We start from the raw sequence: 15,283 nt of genomic DNA, 5'->3' as shown, positions 1-15,283 counted from the left end.
TCTGGGACAGGCCCCAGGAATGGGTGCCTTCCTCCCGGCCTCCTCGCCTGCGGGTCCTCTCGCTGGGAGCTAAGTCCTCAGCATTCTGGGGCCCCAGGGAAGGAGAGGCCGGTCTCTGAGCTAGCTGACTCGGAGCCCTCCAAATGCTATTGCTTATGACATACACGATTAAAAGTAGGCCTGAGGCTCCTGGGCTCAGTCGGGTAAGTGTCTGACTGCTGATCTTGGCTCAGGTCCTGATCTCAGGGTTGTGAGTTCAAGACCTGCTCTGGGCGTGGAGCCTGCTTTAAAAAAAAAAAAAAGTAGGTCTGCTGTGGGAATTAGACTTTATGTTATCACTACTATCTGAGAGAGAGATGCCGCCTAATGAGAGAGGAACGTCCACAGTGCCCAAGTTAGACTGTCCGACCTGCCCTCATGTGCCCCTTGCATGAACCACATCCCACCTGTGCCTATTGCTCATGGGCAACTTTTCTCCTAAAATCCACCCCCTCCTTATTCTCTCATTAACGTGGTTCTTCACTTTGGGCCTCTCCACCTTTGCTGTGAGCCCTGTTTATAGAGCCATCCTAGTAAGGGGAAGAGAATATTCTGGAACACTCATGTGGGAGGCTTTCCCTCTGCTCTGCTCAGCAACATGAAAGGTGTTGCCTATGAGTTAGTGCTTAAGACAGACAACAACAAGCCCATGCCAAAATACCAAACAAACCAGCCAGTTAGGGTCCATCCACCCTCCCAGTCTCAGACGAGCTGGGAAGATGCCCTTCTGCACTTACCAACGCTCTCTCTTTTTCTCAGGTGCCGTGGTCATACTGCGTCTTCTTTCCCAGACCCCTACTCCTGTAAAACCCGGACCCCTAGCCCCAGAGGGTCTCCATTTTAGATTAAGAAATTATGAGTTTAGAACTCTGGCATTTACCTCAGAACCACTAAACTGACCATGGAGAACAGCCTCCCACGTGCCCCCATGATCCCACCTCTTGGTGTTTAGTCCTTGGTGTGATCCCCTCCTCTGAATGTGGGCAGGAACCTGTAACATGGCCTCTGACAGATGGAATATGACAAAGGTGACGGATGTCACTGCCACGGTCACATTAGGTTTGAAGAGTCTGAGTCTTACCAGCAGACACTCTCTTGGCCTAATGAAGTAAGCACCGTGTTGAGAAGCCCACACGAACACAGACACCTTCAGAAGAGCTGCAGGTGACCTCGGATCCAGGGTGGCCTCCAGCCATCACCCAGCGGGGAGCCACAGCCCCCAGTCCTGCAGCCACGGGAAATGCATCTGCCAGGCTGAGTGAGTCCAGAGCGGATTCCTCCCAGCTGAGCCTCGGATGAGAAAGCAGCTGGGCTGACCCCCTGATTGGACCCTGGGGACCCTGAGCAGATGACCCAGCTGGGCTGTGCCTGGACTTCTGACCCGCAGAAGCTGTCAGATAACTGTGTTGTTTCCAGCCACCGAGCGTGTGGCTCTCTGTCCTGCAGCAACAGATTAGAAGTACGCTTCCATGTGCCAGCTCCGTCGTCTTCATATAGGAATCTTCATTCTGATCGTTTATAAAACGTCATGACAGAAGATCTGGGAAAGGCAAGAGTATGAAGAAGCACTGCAGATAGCCCACAATATCTCACACTTCTCGAGTGCTGACCATGTGGCAGGGACAGAGCACCCGGTTAAGACCATGTGATGCCGGCCCCCGGTCACAGCGGATCAAAGCGGGGGTAAACGTGACCTCAGCTTAGCCGCTGTTTCTCTTCCAGGAATTTGGAACTGACCACACTGGTAGCAGGTAAACGTGGAAGCCGTGGGAGGCCACTTTCACCATGCCACGGGAAAAAAGAGGCAGGAAAGCTGGTCCGTGGAGAAGGAATGAACAGATGCAGAGAAGCAGGGGTGAGAAAACCCCTGTCTGGTGAGTCACCCCAGCGGAAAGCGGCCGTCCCAAGGGTGCACTGCCCTCGCTGGGGAACAGCGCGGACTGCCAGCGTCCCTTCGGGGAGCCAGCGACTTGGAGGAGCTCAGCCAGCACCTGTGAGAGGAAAGGTCAGGATTCCAGCAGCCTCCTGCCCCTCAGAGGACACTGTGCCAGACGACACCACTGCCAGCCTAACGAGACCTTTCTTCCTCCCCTCCAGCCTGCCATCCCCCGGGAGGGCCAACTGAGGCAGGGAGAGTGAGGAGGAGTGGGGAAGGTCGGGGTGGAGAGACACTGAGGCCTACGGCTCCTTCCCGTCAGTCTACAGAGGCACAGCCAGCCCCGAGCGGGAGGGGGTTCGATCAAACCAGACGGAAAATGAGGTGCACCTGCCGCACGGTGCGGAGTGGCAGACTGTCCACAAAGACGGCCGCGGCCCCTCCCGCTCTGCCACGTGACTGCTGCTGTCTGCTCCGGGGTGGCTTCCTGCCTCTTGAACCTGGCTGGCCTTGTGACTTGGTTTGATGGAGAGAACGCACCAGAAGTGACATCGTGCACGTCTCAGAGCCAAGTCCTCACAGACTCTGGTCCCTCCCACCTCTTGAAATACAGAGGCACCCCGTTAGGGAGCCCAGGGCAGCCTCCTGGAGCAGGAGGGGCCCAGCCAAAGCAGCGCCAACCCCCAGACACCGGAATGGGGCCAACTGGGACCAGCCAGGCTCTGTTGAGCCCCAAAGCCACAGGATGACTGCATCTGCGTGGACCCCAGCTGAGAGCGGCCCAGGGTGCTGACCCACCATGAGCACCGGCCCGTTTTGGAGTGATTTGTTGTACCGCAGTGTAAACCCGGTACCGTGGAGATGGCAGACCTGATAGAACGTGTTCCGATGTGATGAGGGGAGAACAAGATAGTGTTTCTCTTGCCTCTTGCTCCCCAACTACCCAGCCCAGCTCACTGATGAACCAGGTGCGTTTGCAAAAGGCAGATCCCCACGGTGATACTGGACAGGTCCTCGGAGTTTTCCCCCCAGGTCTTCTCAGGTGCCTACTTGACTTAAAATGGATCCTTCGAGTTTCTGGCCGTCTCCCTGTCCCACAGCAGTGGCTGTCCAGGCATCACCCCACAGAGCTGTGGACAGCTCAGAGGACTAGCACGGACCCAGGAGGAGAGGAGAAGCCTGCGTCCTGACCGGGAATACAAGTGGGGGTGAGGGTGAGCCCTCACTCTTCTGTTTGCTTCCCGAAACAAAGCTCGGGGGAGCCAGAGAAGCATCGGGCGGGCAGCTGGGGGAGAGCTGTAACGTGAAGAGCCCCTAGTCAGGCTGTTCTTCCCAGAGGGGGGCAGCTCACGAGTGTGCAACCTGGGCTTTCTGGGTCCACCCAGCTAGGCCTCCCAGGGGTGCACTCTGGCCCCCAGGCCTCGCCAGGTGGGTGGGCCTCCGTCTTGGAGGCAAAGCAGGGGCTGGGGATGGGAGTCCTTTGGCTAATTATCTGGATCTGGCCCCAGGCTCTCAGCCCCCTAAGTTGTGGGTTTGAATATCTCACCCCCCCTAGGCTGCCAAACGAGAAGGTGGTTACAGAGCAGGGGTGTTTGTCTGGCCCCACAGTGGTCCCCAAATTGCCTTTAGGCTGGTCCTGCAGTAGGGGCAGTCCGGGCCCAGCGTCACAGGGGGAACCGGACATCTGGTAGCAGGGCCAGCTCTGGAAGACCCTCACATTCCACCTCTCCTTTCCCCCCACCCTTCAGTCCCAGCAGGGGTCTCTCTCCTTCTCTAGCCTTTGCTCTCACATGTGTGGGATGAGGGGTTAAAGTTGGTTCTTAAGCCAGCTTCAGGGACCTCGAGGGCCATGGATGGGCTTGCACAGGTGTCCACGTTCCCTCTGAACTGACATGCACACTATTATTTCTACACCACTTTTCTGAGGAGAGCTTTAAGCAACTTAACAATGTGCTTGGTTAAGCAATACAGAGGTTAGGAACGTCTGCTCTAGAAAATTCCCAGTCCCCTCTGACACTTGGCTCTTGCTTTCCCTTTCAGTACCCTCCCCAAGTGTCCTTTTCTCCTCTCGGTCTGTGCGGCTGGCTTTTCACCTAGGAGCATACGCGGAGAGCGGCTCCGAGAACCACAATAAAGATGGCACATGACAATAAGGCTGTTAGCGTGGGAGAGACGTGATGTATGTGGCATATACCAGACATCCAGCTGGGACAGAGGATCCGAGCAGTAACCTTAGCTTTAAGTGTTCTGGCAGCCAAGGGAGAAAAGTAGATTGGGGCATATTGAGTAATTCTCTAGAATTTGCACTTTGGCTGTCACTGCAACTTAGCCCAAAGCTTTAACTCTGAGCAGGTGGACTCTAGGCCCTAAGGCTCCCTAGCGGGGCAGAGATTTTGAGAAAGGTGGGCTTTCGGAAGGCTCTCTTCTTCCCACCACCCTGTTCAATAAGCTTGCTGTCCAGGGAAGGCACCAGGTCCCGGGAATCCAGAGGAGTACATACCACACCTGGCCTGAGCTACTCGCGGGGGGCTGGGGAAGACAAGGCCCTCACACCCAGATGGCTTACCCGTTCCAAACCTCACCTTCTGTACCTGTGAGATGAGCATACTAATTCCCCATCAAAGGTGACGGGAGAATTCAGCGAGAGCCTGGGTCACAGTAAGCCCGTAGTAACGTTGAGCTGTGTGGAAATGACTGCATGCATGTCTGGTAAAGTGGCAACCAGCAGGTCCCCAGGGACTCGAAAAGGAGATCCCTGTGGCTGGGCCCTCAAGACAGGCCACCCTGAGGAGGGGACCCCCATCTGGGCTTAAAGAGGAAGTCAGGGTGGGTGGGCACTTCATGATGGGGAAACCAAGGGAGGCAAGGAGGGGAGATGGAAAGGCCTTGGCAGGCTCGGGAGACAAGAGCAAGATCTGTTGGGGGTAAGGGAGGGTTTGTACCCAGGAAGTTTGGAGAATAAGTTCAAAAGGGGTTGTCGGGCCAACTGCAGAAGGCTTTGGATTAAAACCACAAACGTGTATTGAGTGCTGGCTGGGCAATGGGTGCCAGGCTGGGCACCAAGGGAGCTCCCAACCCGTGGCAGGAGATGGATGCATGCAGAGCAGACATAAGACAATGCGCCAACCACTCCGGGGTTTGGCTATTCTGACTCAAGATGCACTTAAGTTATAGGAAATGAATGAAAGTGTATATAGCAGGCTATATAAGTACCAAGTTAAAGGAAGACCAACCCCTCAGTTTTTGGATAAATTGCGAGGTAGGAGCAGCTGAAGACCAGACCTGATCGAAGATATCGATAGTCCAGGTGGCCCACAAGCCTGGACCTGTGTGGATGGCCAAGTGCCGCAGGGGGAACGTGCATCAGGACTACAAGTGTGCCTTGGTGGCGAGAACCATTGTTCTGGAAGAAAGGATCCCTATGGCCCAGCCTACTCAGAGAGAGTCAGCCTCATCCTCTAAAACTATAGCCTTCTGGGAAGAAGCCATGGCACACTGGTGGTCTCCAAGGGCCCCCCGACAGCCCTCCAGGGAAAGCTTGGGAGGAGAAATCCCAGCAGGAGAAAGGGGGCTCTGCGCTAGTCAGGAACTGCCTCCCTGGGCTGGAGGAGAGCCCAGGGTCTGGCTTCTGGAGAGCCTGAAGGAGAATCCAATTTGCAATGCTCCTAATGATGTTACATAATGACGTTATGTAAGCCCGTGACATAAATCCGTGTTCTGGTGTCGACCAAGAATGCCCCTGCCCTGAAGCTGACCTAAGCCTAGTCTGAAGCTCTGGCCTCTGTTGGGTAGTTGGGAAAATCTGTTTCCTAAAAGCTTTCCATCAGGCCCTGACGGCAGTGCCTTTTCTGCCCAGTGCCCCCTCTCCCCAGTTGCTGCTTCTCAACTCTGCATGGCCACAGCACGCACCAGCCTTTCCCCAGACAAAAGCTCTCAGGAAAAGATAGGATGTCACCTATTTACCACAGAGGGATCACCTCTGACTGTGAAGTAGAAGACTTGTCTCTGGTTAAAGAAATTCCAAGGATAAATAGAGAGCGAAGAGTCATTTTTCTCCCACCCTGGGGGGGCGGGGGCATTGTCTCCCTCCCAGGCCCTCGGAATCACTTTCCTCCCAGACAGCATCTGCCATGCTGTGACCACAGGCCAGGTTCTGCCTCGACACCAAGGAGGGGTCTTGAGTAACCAGGGGCAGGAAGAACTTGCCCTACTGGAGACCAACCTGTTCTCTGCCCTCCCTGTCCCACCGTGTCCTGCCCGGCTTCAGTCTGCCCATACTCTCCCCCAGGATCCTGGCGGGGACCCCGCCCCCCCAGCTCCACCATCCCTCCAAACCACCCCCGCCAGCCCCTCTTCAAACTCGCTCACCCCTCGAGGGAAGCCTCACTGCTGTGTGGCTCCTCCACGCTCTATCTCTTCAGAGTTAAGCCCCAGAGCAGGCAGGTGCACGCACACACACACACGTTTGCGTGCGGTTTACAGAAACACTAGACAAAGCCGTCATGTTTGATGGAAGATTGCTCCGTTCTCTGATGCTCCTACAGTCACTTGAAAGACAGCTGTGCTTTTTTGTTTGTTTATGGTCATGCCAAAGCTATTTCACTGTTAGAGAAGTAAGGAAATGTAAATTTAAAAACTACTTGTGGAATAAAGGAACACAAAGCAAAATTTTTGTCTTTCGGCTTCTTTGAACGCTAGGATGCATCTCCAAAAATGCCCAGCCGATCGCCGTGCCAGTACAAGAGCTCGGGGGAACGCAAGCCGCTGGAGAGCCCAGGTCCGCTTCTGCCGGCGTCTGGTCAGAACCCCTGCCCGCAGCCCTCCCCTGACGGACAGAGCTGGCCCCGTCTCCGTCCCGTCCCCGACCGTCCCCGCCCAACGCCAGGACCCCGAATTCCCGCCTCTCCTCCTCAAGCTGTGGCTCGGCATCGCAGTGAAGCTCTGTATTCTGGGTTGAACCCTGTCCCCTAAAGAGACGTGTTGAAGCCCTAAACCTCGGTCCCCGTGAAGGTGGCCTTATGTGGAAATGGGGTCTTTGCGGGTGTCATCAAGTTAAAATGAGGCCATTTGGGTGGGCTAATCTAATGTGACTGGATCCCTCTAAGAGGAGACACGGAGACAGATATACACACACAAGACCACGTGGGAACGGGGGCAGAGATGGCAGTGATGTGCCTACAAGCTGTCAACCTCAGAAGCTAAACAGCAAAGAGTATCCAGCAGCAAATGAGCTCATTTGGGAATAGCACAGGAATCGCAACTCGGAACACACCAAGGATGGGGAACCATGGGCAAGTCTGGAGAGCAAAGGTGGACCCTGACTTTTATAGAGGAAAGGGGGAATTTGGGAAGGGGGTATTATGAACAAAAGTTCATTGCAGGAAAATGGGAGCCCAGAGTGGTGGCGGCCTCTCATTGGCTGCAGGAGATTGAAATGGTGACCTCTCATTGGCTGTAAGAGCTTGAAGTGGTGCCTTCTCATTGGCTGCAGGAGATTGAAATGGTGCCCTCTCATTGGCTGCAGGAGGTTGAAGTGGTGACCTCTCATTGGCTGCAGGTGAGGGCAGCTTGCTGCTGTGGGGCTGAGAGGAAATCTTCCTTCTGCTGTAGGAGGTGAGCTACTGCGGGTGGTAGTGCATGATAGCCATCCCTCCGTGACTTTTCAGACTCCATTTTGAATAAGGTTACCTTTATTAATTTTCACAAAGACAAGGAACGGCCGGTAAGGATTGCCAGTAACACCGGAAGCTGGGAGAGAGGCCTGGAACGCATCCTCCCCCCTCCCCGACCCGAAACTTCAAAGGGGCAGGGCGCGGATGGTGGACTCCTGCCCTCCAGAACTGTGAAAGAATACATTTCTCAGTTTCCCAGTTTGTGGGACTTTGTTGCAGCAGCCGTGGGAAGTAATCCAGTGCCTTTGGTGAAGGAGCCCTGTAGCCGACTCCGGGGTGTGTGCGTGCGTGTGTGTGCGTGCGTGTGTGCGCGTGCAGGGGAAGCAAGCAGAGCTGGCAAGCTAGGCAAGCAACTTGGAGGCAGGTCTCAATTCCGGGGCCTGGAGATGGGCCCCAACTGGGCAGCGTCACTAAATTTGTGATACATAGGCTCTTGCCCCAGATTCCTACCCACCTGCTCCATGAACACACCCTTCCTTCCTTGTGTTCCTCAGAGCCTCTGTCCACCCTGCCGCATCCCCTCTGCGATGCACTTGCTGGACACTAGCCCCTCTTCCTGCTGCCTCTGTTCAGGATGTTACAAAATGTGCTTACCATGGAGACTAAGCTCCATCACGCGATGAGTCCTCACTACTAAAAATCACAGCTGGCAGCCTTCTCACCACTCAGCGTGACTCCATAACTCACAGTCGCTCCGGGAAGGAGAACATTTTGCAACAGAGGCTCAAGCCCACTTCCAGAAGCTTTGTGTTTTTTCTCAGGTCTGTGCCACCTGGAAATGTGGCTTCCTGTCTTGGGCCTCAGGGGCAGAAGACCCTTTTTCTCTCCCAGGAGACACACGTGCACTAATGCAGTGGGGCAATGTGACCACATGGCCGAGAGCCTAGTCCAAGGGACATGGCCTCAGCAAGTTACCTCACCTCCTCAGAGAGGCCCTCCCGACCCTCCAGGTCTGATCCATTGCTTCCTACTCTTCATTCCAGGACTCTTTTTTTTTTTTTTTTAATTTTATTTATTTATTCGACAGAGATAGAGACAGCCAGCGAGAGAGGGAACACAAGCAGGGGGAGTGGGAGAGGAAGAAGCAGGCTCCCAGCCGAGGAACCCGATGTGGGACTCGATCCCGGAACGCCGGGATCACGCCCTGAGCCGAAGGCAGACGCTTAACCGCTGTGCCACCCAGGCGCCCCTCATTCCAGGACTCTTCATATAACTTCCCTTATACATTGACCCAGTGGGTCCACCCACTTAAGCTCCTTGAAGACCAGGAATGTGAGCATCCTCTCTGCAAGGAAGTAGCAGAGTCAGGTGTACAAAAGTACGGGCCCTAGGAAAATGCAAATCAAAACCACCATGAGAGATCAACTTACACTCATTAGAATGGCTACTATCAAAAGACCGGAAAACAGTGAGTGTTGGCAAAGATGTGAAGAGATTGGAATCGTTGTGCACTGGTGATGGGAAGGCAAAATGCCACAGCCACCGTGCCGAGCAATGTGATGCTTCCTCCAAAAATTGAAAATAGAACTGCCCTACGGTTTAGCAATTCCGCTCCTGGGTGTACACCCAAAAGAACTGAAAACAAGGCTACAAAGAGATATTTGCACATCCGTGTTCCTAGTCGTATTATTCACAATAGCCAAGAGGTGCAAGCAACCCAGGCATCCCTTGATGGATGAGTTGATAAACAAAATGTGATATGTACCTACCATGGACTGTTATTCAGCCTCAAAGAAGGAAGGAGACGCTGCCACATGAAACAGCACGAATGAACCTCAAGAACATTACGCTGAGTGAGATAAGCCCGTCCCAAAAAATTAATATTGTGTGATTCTACTTATCTGAGGGAGAGTGGTCAAATTCGTAGAGACAAACAGTAGCATAGTGGTTGCCAGGGACTAGAGGGTGGGGAGTGCCTGGGGAGCTGTCATCTAATAGGTACAGAATTTCAGTTTTGCAAGATGTATCAACCAGAGTTCTGTAGAGAAACAGAACTAATAGGATGTGCATAGAGAGAGAGAAAAGTTTGTTATAAGGAACCGGCTTACGTGATTATGGAAGCTGCCAGTCAGACTCTGCAGGGGAGGCCAGCAGGCTGGAGACCCAAGCAAGGGCCTATACTGCAAATCATGGTTGTTACCCAGAGAAGGTCAGGCTTGGCTCCACTCATGCCTTCAGCTGGTTGGGTGAAGCCCACCCACGTCATGAAGGGCAAGTAGCCTTCCTCAAAGTCCACCTATTTAAATGTTAATCTCATCCCATCACACCCTCCAAGAAACATCCAGAATAATATTTGGCCTAACATATGGGCACCATGGCCCAGCCAAGTCGGCGCATAAAAGGAACCATCACACAAGACGAGGAGAGTTCAGGAGGCGGATGGACGCGACCGTCGCTCAGCAATGTGAGCTCACTGAATGCCGCTGAACCGTACCCCTACAAAGGGTTAAGATGCTATCTGTTCAGGCTATGTGTATCTTACTATGACTCAAGACAATCTTGTTTTGTTTTGTTTTGTTTTTAAAGGACCAGCTCTAGAACCAAACCGCTGGGATGCTTTCATCATGTACTGCCGTGTGATTGTGGGCAAGTGACTTAGACTCTCTGAGCCTCTTTTACCTCCTCAGAAAAACTAAACCAAGGACAATGACGCCCACTCATAGGGTGGTAGTGAGGAAAAGGGAGCAGCCCCTGCAAAACCCTTAATTGCGGAGTACTTAGTACAAAGTAAGTGTTCAAGATATTTTAATTTATGACTGTTATTCCCAGCATCTCACAGTGCCAGACACGTAGCAGGTGCCCCATTCATGTTTGTTGAATGAATGAATGTCCTCATTCAAATGACTTACTCGCTCTGTGCGTCAGTTTCCTCATCTATAAAGTGGAGATAATAATGGTAGTTATTGTGAAGATTGGCCGCGTTTGTATACACACACACACACACACACAACACACACACACTCATATGAAGAACTCAGGTCGGGGCCTGGCACACAGCAAGTATTAGGTAAATATTAGCTACGAGTCTTACCGGTGGTAGTAACGGCAAACCGCTCTCATACCACCTGCTCCAACCCTCAGTAGCTGCTTTGGAGGGGCTGATCCAGAGAGGTGTGGTGCCCCGGCAGCCAGCTTTGTGAAGTGCTGTGGAAGAAAGGAGTCCCGATTATCTGATGTCCCATCAGAGGAACCAGAGACGTGGGTTTGCTGTGCACTGGCGCTGAGCTAGACAACCCCAAAATACCTGACCTCCGGGCGCATCGAGCCTGACTGCACAGCTCAGCACTTAATTACGCGCCATCTTGGATTGTTCTGGATTCTCCCACCTCCTCTCTGTCTGCTCCGGTGCTGGCATCCTTCAAGACTCACTCGGGAGCCTCGTACGTACCAAGCCGACCCTGACTGCTCCGGCCCGCGCCCTCCCCTTGTCCTGTGCTCATGGCTGGGCCATACCACCACATGGGAGGGTCTGGGGGTTTTGCGAAGCTCAAGTCTTCTCTCCCTAAGGCTCAGGTTTGTGAGTCAGGATGTTGGCTTTTATTTCTTCGGAGTCTCCTGGAGCAGCCAGAATGCTGGGCCCCAGAGCAACCCACGGCTGGTCTTCTCTTCTGGACTCTAAATGCCACGAGGGCAAGATCTTTCCTTGAATTCCTACAGTGTTTGCACAAGGCTGGGTAGACATGAAAGCTCAGCCAATCTTAATGGGTGGAAGATAAAAATCCGGAGTGTCCCTGCCTGCTAAGTTGACCAAGCCTGGGGAAACGCATGGAGTCTTTTTGAGGTGAGATTCGTAGGGATGTCCGGCAGGTCCCACTGACCAGCGGGTCCCCTTGTCCAGCCCTGCCGATGGAGGGGGAGAAGAAACAGGAGGTCAGGCCACATGGAAGTTTCTTTGTCTTACTAACATGGGCTAGGCAGATTTCACTAAAGCCTGGATTAAGTATCTCATACGTTTACCCACTTCGTTTTGCTCACTTCATTGCTGCCAAACACCCTCTTTAGCACTAATTTAATTTCCCAAGCCTGGCGTCATCTAGAAAGACAACAGCAACAGTCTGAGTACACTGGCCATGTGTTTATCTGCAGCACGCCAGGCTGGTTCCTTCACTGACCCTCTCCCCTCCTGCCCAAGGTGACAAGCAGCAACAGCACAGGCGTGGAGAGCCCCCGCTCATTGGTATTCATGCTGGAAGGAGCAGTGGAGCCGTTGGCGATGGTCCTGCAGGCCCAGGCAGGTAAGAAGCACCGTCTTCTGTTCACCACTGTGCTCTGATGCAGGAGGCCAACACAGTTCTTCATCTTTCTCTGCCTCCGCCGGCACCACAGTCATCACCAGAATGGCTCTGGGGCTGCATTCTAAGATCTCCCAGTTAGGTCAGTTGGAGGTTAGGAGTTTGGGATAGGAGGGAGGTGGGAGCCCAGGAGACCTAGAGGAGGGGAAGGGTTTGTCAATCAGGACTGAGTCCCTTGCTCTTATGTGTACAGATCACGTGAGTGGTGATGGCCACCAACAGTCCTGGAAAATGATAGCAATAAGATAGTGGTCCCAGCCCATCCATTTGAGATGCAGTGGAGCTGGGATACAGAGAGGCCTGAGGACTGTAATAAAATCTAGGCCAGAGGAAAGGCTAGGTGGACACCTGGTGGGGGTCAGGCCTCCACGGTGTTTGTCGTCTCTGTGAACTATTACTGTTCAGGGAAACCTGCTGGATATCCTCTACTTCGGTGGCAAGTGAATTTGGACTCCATCTCCCTCACGTGCTAGAACTCAGATCTGTGGGATGGAAGAGTTTTCTAACCTGTTGGCAGCTGTGGGGATGTGAGGTCATTCTCCCAGCTACCAGGACTGCAGGCTGGGCTCTAGGGCAGCTTCCCCCGCCACCCCCTGCTAACACAGCAGGCCTGTACTGTCCTCTCCCTGACCCCAACGGTAACCTTAGTGACATACGCCATGACAAAAACCACAATGGGACAGAGTTTCTGTTTGGGATGAAAACGTTCTAGAAACATAGCAGTGCTGTTTACAGAACGTTGTGACTGTACTTAATGCTACTGAAGTGTGTACTTCGAAATGGTTAAAATGGTCCATTTCATGTGCTGTAGATTTTGCCGTGTTGAAAGGAAAGTTTGGGAATCACAGTTTCTGTGGCAGTTAGGAGAGAGGGGGAGGGTCACTGGCTGTGAGAGAGCAGGACCAGAGGACCCCACGGGGCTTCAAGGGGTGTGGGAGAGAGGCGTGTGGGGAGAAGGCGGGGTTCGAGCCATCCTCTCCCTCCCTCCTTGCCTGGGCCGAACCCCGTCTACCCAGCTCTGTGTTCAGGCCCACATCTTCCACTCTGTTCTCTCCAGTCTTCAGAGCCACAGAGCCACTCAGCGCTTACGTGGCATTTCCTTGACATTCATCTCTGGTGTCCAGCGTAAGTTCCTGACGGCCACGTAATGTGGCTAAACGCCTCCATGTTTGTCTGTGGCTGGTACAGCCGGGGGGTGCAAAGACCGGGTACTCTCTACCCAGTGGCTACCGTCAATCTTTGTTAGGAACAAGATCAGGGAAAAATCAATAAATTTTAGTGAGTTAATAAAACATTTTGTTTTCTACATAGAACTAGAACATTTGTGCTTTACTTCACGTGCTGGAATGTGGTTCTAAGGTAAAAAGGCAGATGCTTTACCAGGATGGTCATACTGGGCTGGCTCCCCCCAGGGGCGGCGTGGGGGGTGTATCCTGTCGGTGAGACAGCCACTGTTCCGCTCGGAGCCCCTCCCTGGAAGCAGCCCTCCAGGATCCCGGTCTTTCATTGCGGACACACTGCGGTTTTGAGCACCATCTCCTGTTTTGATGACCACCAGGCTCGACATTAAATGCCTTAACTATTTGCAAACAAACTCAAAGGCCAAAGACACACCTTGTCAAGAAGATTCAAGAGAATGGGAAGTCCTGTAAATGTCTGGCACATGGTCGTTCTCCCCAGATATGCTGCAGGATCTAAAAGCTGTGTTTTTTTTTTTCTTTTTGTTAAGAGAGAGCGAGCGCGAGCGTGGAGGGAAGGACAGAGGGAGAGGGAGCGAAAGAATCTTGTTTTTTTTTAAAGATTTATTTATTTACTCGTGAAAGAGAGCATGCACCCTTGCATGAGCGGGGGGGAGGGGGCAGAAGGAGAGGGGGGAGGAGAATCCCAAGTGGACTCCCTGCTGGGTGCAGAGGAGGCTCTCACGACCCCCGAGGTCATGACCTGAGCCCAAATCCAGAGTCAGATGCTCAACCGACTGAGCCACCCAGGCGCAAAAGAATCTTAAGCAGGCTTCATGCCCAGCATGGAGCCCAACGGGGGGCTCAATCTCAGGACCCTGAGATCATGACCTGAGCCGAAATCCAGAGTCAGATACTTGAACCAACTGAGCCACCCAGGCGCCCCTAAAAGTTGTTTTTACACAAGAATTCCAGAATGTTTAGAGAAATATAAACATTGGTATAACCAACATAAATGTCGCTTTCATGTGTTTGATTTTCAAAGTCTGTGAGGTTACTTTTTTTAGCAGGAATCACAAGTTCAGTGCCTGGGAGGCCCAGGAGGCAACTCCAGAGAGCACAGCCGACGGGGCGGCCGAGGGCCCAACACACCGCGCCCCCTCTTCTACGTCTGAAGAGGCCAACTTGCGCTCAGCTCCAGCCACTAGTCGCTGCGTCTTCCAGCTGTTCCAAGATGAGCTGGAAGTCCAGAGTTTCAAGTGAAATTTCCAAGTATTTAAAATGCTGCTGGGGCCAAACTCAGTGGCTCCTATTTGTGGCCTCACAGCCACAGTCACGGGGAGTCACCTACTCATTCTTGGCCACAAAAGCTAAACTCCCTGCTTTCACAGCCACGTGTCCTCCTTCCTTTGTCTCACGGTCAAAGGGCCTCCTATGCCACCTCAGTCGTCTGCCGGCGCCTTGGTCTCATTTTCTCCTACCTTCTAGGGGACTGTGCATCTGTGATTCCCCGTCGCAACCCGAATTCTGTCCCCACTGCCCCAGAAGCAGCTCTCAGCGAGGCTGCCAACGATCTTGCTGCAAAATCCAGGAGGATTCGGAAGTTCTTATTACTTTTTCTCTCGACCCCCTTAAGCTGCTGACTTCCTCCTCTTTCCAGAAACACTGCCTTTCCTCAGCCCCACTGTGCGTCTCGGGGCTTTCCTTTCCACTCTCTGGCACCGCATGCCCCCGATCTTTCCAGGCTTCTCTGCATGCCATCTCCTGAACGGGAGTGTCCCGGGGGTTCTGTCCCAGGCCCCCTCCACACTCACTCCACACTCGCTTCTCACCGACCATCCACTGCCCCGTAGCTTGAGAAACCTGTCGATGGGCCTCAGACCTCTCTCCAGCCCAGACCCCTCCGGAGCTCTGCCCCCACATGGCCTGCTTCCTACTGGGCACGCACTGGTCGCACCCACTCCACAGAGCCAAGGCTGCTCCTCCTCCCATGTCGCCCATCTCAGGGGAGCGCTGCTGTCGGGTAGTCAGTCATCAAGCAGAAATCACGCCGACGTCACCACCCTCCATCTCCCTCTCCACACTGGGCAACTCACCCCGTGCCTGGTAAGTGTGCCTGGTAAGTGTCTCTTGAGTCTTTCACTTCTCTCCATCTTCTCTGGCACCGCCGTGGTCCACAGGCCCCACCACCTGTCTCCGGGATTGCTGATGGGCTGGTCTCCAGCC

The sequence above is a fragment of the Ursus maritimus genome, unplaced genomic scaffold (assembly GCF_017311325.1).
Source record: "Ursus maritimus isolate PB19 unplaced genomic scaffold, ASM1731132v1 scaffold_3, whole genome shotgun sequence".
Classification (NCBI taxonomy): Eukaryota; Metazoa; Chordata; class Mammalia; order Carnivora; family Ursidae; genus Ursus; species Ursus maritimus.
The sequence above is the reverse complement of the archived record's forward strand: the minus strand, read 5'-3'. Positions refer to the sequence as shown.